Source organism: Adiantum capillus-veneris, chromosome 4 (assembly GCF_014529385.1).
Source record: "Adiantum capillus-veneris isolate H3 chromosome 4, ASM1452938v2, whole genome shotgun sequence".
Classification (NCBI taxonomy): Eukaryota; Viridiplantae; Streptophyta; class Polypodiopsida; order Polypodiales; family Pteridaceae; genus Adiantum; species Adiantum capillus-veneris.
The window spans coordinates 111,590,797-111,596,560 of record NC_140934.1 but is presented as its reverse complement, the minus strand read 5'-3'; positions in this window follow the sequence as shown (position 1 = coordinate 111,596,560).

The following is a 5,764-nucleotide window of genomic DNA, read 5'->3' as shown; positions in this document are numbered from 1 at the left end:
CATTGCACACTAAGTAATACACTCTCTGTTGTGTGCCTTGAGCTTCCTTCATCTTTTCCAATCTGTGTGTGTTTTCCTACAGGCTTTGTTGCATTTGTTTTGTCTCGAGGCTATCATGTGTGCCACTTATGTACTTAATAGGTGTCCTACAAGAGCTTTGCATTCTACGACTCCATATGAAGCATGGCATGATAGAAATTCTTCTATTGAGCACATGCGTGCTTCTGGCTGTTTGGCATATGCTTTGGTGCCACAAACGCAATGAAAAAAAGTGGGCAATAAGGCTATCAAATGTATTTTTGTTGGTGATAGTTTTGAAAGCAAAAGTTACAAGTTATATCATCTACAAACAAATCATATCTTGGTCTCACGATGTTGTGTTTGTGGAAGATTTTGTTTAGCCCTTGTTGTCATGTACTAGAGACAGTAATCTAAGCTCGCAAGACATTTATGACAATTTTTTGCCTCTTTTCAAGGGTGGAAGTTCAAATGTAAATTCCAATTAGGCAAATGTACAGCCTATGGGGGTTTTAGAAAATGTTATAGATCAGCCTATTACTGATGCAGATGTACATGATGTACTTGATGTGGAAAGGGCTGAGAATGAGAAGGTTAGAGGTATGCATAAATGGCTGGTGCATACTTTGTGTGACAGTAAATTTGATGCACCTTTGTCTAGTCGTACTCGTCTAGGTTCTCGCCATGCATCTTATGCATTAGATTGTTATGAGTTGGCTATGTCTAGTTTATGTGATGTTGAGGAACCTCTATCTTTTGACGAAGCACAAAATTCATAAAATTGGATGGCAGCCATGCAATCAAAATATGATGCACTTATGGAAAATGACACATGGACTTTATGTGATTTGCCTCATGACAAAAAGGCCATTGGTACAAATTGGGTTTACAACTTGAAACGCAAGCGGGATGGTGATATTGATCGTTGTAAGGCTCAACTGTTTGCAAAGGGTTATGCACAACAAAAAGGCATAGATTATGAAGAGACTTTTTCTCCAACTTGTTGTATGACTACTGTGTGTTTCCTATGTGCATTGGCAGCCCATTTTGGTTGGGATGTACATCAGTCAGACATTGTTACTGCTTTCTTACATGGTGACATATTTGAGGATGTTTATGTAATGCAACCTCATGGTTTTGTCATTAAAGGGCAAGAAGATAAAGTGTACAAATGTAAGAAAGCTTTGTATGGGTTGAAGCAATATCCTCATGCTTGGTATGAGAAGGGTGACACTCATTTGGTCAAACGAGGCTTTTGTAACAGTTCAATAGAAAGCACATTGTATGTAAAGTGTGAGGGTGATGTACTTCTCATTGTGGTTCTCTACCTCGATGATTTACTGATCAGTGGACCAAATAAGAGACATATTTCTCAATTCAAGGCTGATTTGAATGCTACTTTTAAGATGAAAGATTTGGGGTTGTTGCATCATTACTTGAGCATACACTTTAAGCAGTGTGATGGTGGTAAAACCTTGTGTCATACAAGTTACATGGAGACATTGCTATATGTAAGTTTGGACTTGAGGATTGCAAACCTATTGCCACTCCCATGGAAATAGGTTTGAAATTTACTCTTCATGATGCTAGTGATCCTGTCAATGTCACTCTCTACCAAACTGATGTTGGATGCCTCATTTATGTATGTAACACGAGGCCAGATATTTAGTTTGTAACAAAAATGGACTATGAACATTGAGAATAGTGGAATGAAAAAAATTGTAGTGAGCATTTTTATGAGAATACTTCGAGAAGATAGAGGGTGAACTTGATTAGAGGTAGCAACATAACCATTATACTTAATTAACTTGGCATGAACAATAATTTGCAAGAGAGAGAATTAGAGAACTTGACAACAGTTGAGGACCAGGTTTATGTGGAGCCGGTCCCTCCTCCAAAAGGCTTTTGTATTATAGCTTCTCCCATAAAGAGAGACTTGGTACAATACAAGCTTTGTGTTCCTTGAGACCTTGATGGTGCAATGAATATAGAGAGCTTCATGCACCACAATTATGCTCGTAACTTAGCTAAATGAAAGCATTAACTTGTCCCCGGCCTCAATCCCAAGACCTCAAACACCTTCGAAGGTGGAGAGAGCTAGCAGGGTCTGAGGATAGGGAAGAGGAAGAAGAAGTAACTTATGAAAAAAGAAATAATCTCCCCACTTGTATTACTCTTGTAGCTTAGCATAGCATAGTAGCATAGTAATGGAGATGAAGAAGATGGCAAGCTTGCACTTTGGAGCATGGCTCTTGGTTGAATTCGCATTCCATAGCCAAGAGTTGTTGGTGTAGGCTCTCACCTTCTCAAGCTTGGAGAAGGAGATGGAGTTCTTGCTCAACACACCATGAGAATGAGTGTGTGTGTGTGAGTGTGTGAGAGAGAGTATATGGCGAAGCTACCCCCCTCCTTGCTTGGATCGACCCCTCTTCCTAGCTCAAGCTTGAAGTTGATTGGACCTTCTCTAGACTAGCCAATCACATGCATTAGACATATCAAGCAACCATGGTAGCATTTGGACAAGTGTCCTCCTTTCCCTTTTGAGAGAGAGAACTTGAAGAATGGTTAAACACGTAATGCCAATCACATGCATTAGACATATCAAGCAACCATGGTAGAATTTGGACAAGTGTCTCCTTTCCCCTTTGAGAGAGAGAACTTGAAAAATGGTGAAACACTTAATTAAATAAACTAGATTCTCATTGGACCCCTTTAGAGGTCAACCAATTGGCTTTAGGCACTACATGAGGGTATCATGTAGTTATAGGTACTTGACATGTGTCCTTTTTGCCTCTTAGGTCTTGGGCTTGCCTTGAGTGAGTGTGTCTGTGTTCTCTCTCATGCCCCTAGCTTTAGGGCTCGCCCCCCTTCTTGTAGGGATCATGCTGACTTTCGAACACCTCACTCCTTGAGTCATAAAACATGACAAGCACGACAAGCACCTCGAGCTTGGGCCGGGTTCCCACCTCAAGCTCAGCCCTAGCTTGCCTAGGGTCCTAGGTCTAAGGACTCTCAACACTAAACTTTGGAGGTCTTTAAATGAAGCTAGCCCTAAGGTCTTTCAAGCTCCATTAGCTAGCATTGGTCTTTGAAAGACCATCTCTCATTTGGACCCATTAACTTTGGTCCCGTGCTGAGATAGATCCATAAGCACATATCTATATTCTAACTCTTGTTCTCGTTTATTCTCCCACATTAAATGATCAATTTAATATGAGAAAATCATTTGGGTTAGTTAGATATTAGATTTTATGACAATTTTTAGTCTCACAAGTCAGCACATTTATGCATAGCCCTGGGTCTAAGCATTGATAGGCTGTAAAGAAGATTTTTTGCTACTTGAGTGGCACTTTACATCTTGGCTTGTTTTATCCCAAGTGGGGATCATTGCCGCCAGACTTGCATGCTTTTTAGGATCACAATTGGGATGGTTGTTTTGACATGCGAATGTCCATGAGGGGTTTTTGTTCATGCTTGACAGTTCATGTATCTCATGATTGAGCAAGAAGCAACCTATTGTGGCCACTTCCAATTGTGAGGTTGAATACAGGGCAGCCTTCACAACTACGATTCAGTGTGTATGGCTCACACCCCTTATGGATGATTTAAGTGTTGGACAAGACACTGCCATTATCTACACTGATAGTCAAAGCACATTAGCAGCTGCGAGGAACCCGATTTTTCATGCTCGCACAAAGCACATTTAGGTGAATTACCACTATGTCAAAGAGAGGCTCTCAGCACAGGAGAGATCTGCTAGGCATTGTCTCCTGAGAAGTTTGAAGCTTTTCACAAAGCTTTGGGCTTACTCCCCTTTATGGAGTGATCATGTCCTTAGGGCATGGCACTTTCCTATAATCTATGTGCCAACTCTCATTCACCGTATTACTCCCAGGGGGGATTTGTTACCATATACATGTGGTAGTGATGCATGTGAACACACTTAGGACCGTCGGGGCATTTTTTTCTCTCACTTGGAGGTTTTTCCCTTCATGCATTGTATATACTCCCATCACTCTAGGGCTATCTTATATTTCCATTGCACACTAAGTAATACACCCTCTATTGTGTGCCTTGAGCTTCCTTTGTCTTCTCCAAGTTGTGCGTGTTTCCCTACAAACTTTGCCGCATTCGTTTGGCTTGAGGCTATCATGTTTGCCACTTATGTACTTAACACATGTCCTATGAAAGCCTTTCAGTCTATGACTCCATATAAAGCATGGCATGATAGAAAGTATTCTATTAAGCACATGTGTGTTTTTGGTTGTTTGGCATATGCTTTGGTGCCTCCAATGCAGCACAAAAAATTGGATGATAAGGTTGGAAAATATGTTTTTGTCGGTTATAGTTCTGAAAGCAAAGGTTACATGTTATCATCCACAAATAAAGTGTATCTTGGTCTCACGTGATGTTGTGTTGTGGAAGATTCTGTTCATCCCTTGCTGTCATGTACTAGAGACAATAATGTAAGCTCACATGACTTTTATGACACTTTGTTGCCTCTTTTCAGTGAGGGAAGTTCAAATGTAAATACCAATGAGGAAAACGTACAGCCTTTGGGGTTTTTTGAAAATGTTGTAGATCAGCCTATACTGATGCAAATGTACATGATGTGCTTGATGTGGAAAGGGTTGAGAATGAGCAGTCTAGAAGTATGCAAAAATGGTTGGTGCATACTTTGCGTGAAAGTAAATTGGCTGCACCTTTGTCTAGTCACGGTTGTCGAGGTTCTTGCCATGTATCTTATGCATCAGATTGTTATGATTTGGCTGTGTCTAGTTTATGTGATGTTGAGGAACCTCTGTCTTTTGATGATGAAGCAGAGAATTCAAAAAATTGGATGGCTAACATGCCATCAAAATATGATGCACTTATAGAAAATGACACATGGACTTTATGTGATTTGCCTCCTCGCAAAAAGGCCATTGGTACAAAGTGGGTTTACAATTTAAAACGCAAGCCAGATGGTGAGATTGATCGTTGTAAGTCTCGACTTGTCGCAAAGGGTTATGCACAGCAAAAAGGCATAGATTATGAAGAGACTTTTGTTCCCACTTGTTGTATGTCTACTCTGCATTTTCTATGTGCATTGGCAGCCAATTTCGCTTGGGATGTACATCAATCAGAAATTGTTACTGCTTTCTTAAATGGGGACATATTTGAGAAGAAGTTTATGTAATGCAACCTCGCGGTTTTGTCATTAAAGGGCAAGAAGATAAAGTGTGCAAATGTAAGAAAGCTTTGTATGGGTTGAAGCAATCTCCTCGTGCTTGGTATGAGAAGGCTGACACTCATTTGGTCAAACGAGGCTTTTGTAACAATCCAACAGAAAGCACATTGTATGTAAAGCGTGAGGGTGATGTACTTCTCATTGTGGTTCTCTACGTGGATGATTTGCTGATCACTAGACCAAATGAGAGACATATTGCTCAATTCAAGGCTGATTTGAATAGTAGTTTCAAGATGAAAGATTTGGGACTGTTGCATCATTACTTGGGCATCAGTTTAAGCATTGTGATGGTGGTATTGCCTTGTGTCAGACAAGTTACTTAGAGACATTTCTATATGTAAGTTTGGACTTGAGGATTGCAAACTTGTTGCCACTCCCATGGAAAGAGGTTTGAAATTTAGTTTTCATGATGCTGTTGATCTTGCCGATGTCACTCTACCAAAATGATGTTGGATGCCTCATTTATGTATGCAATAGGAGGCCAGATATTCATTTTGCACCCTTACAGGTTAGCAA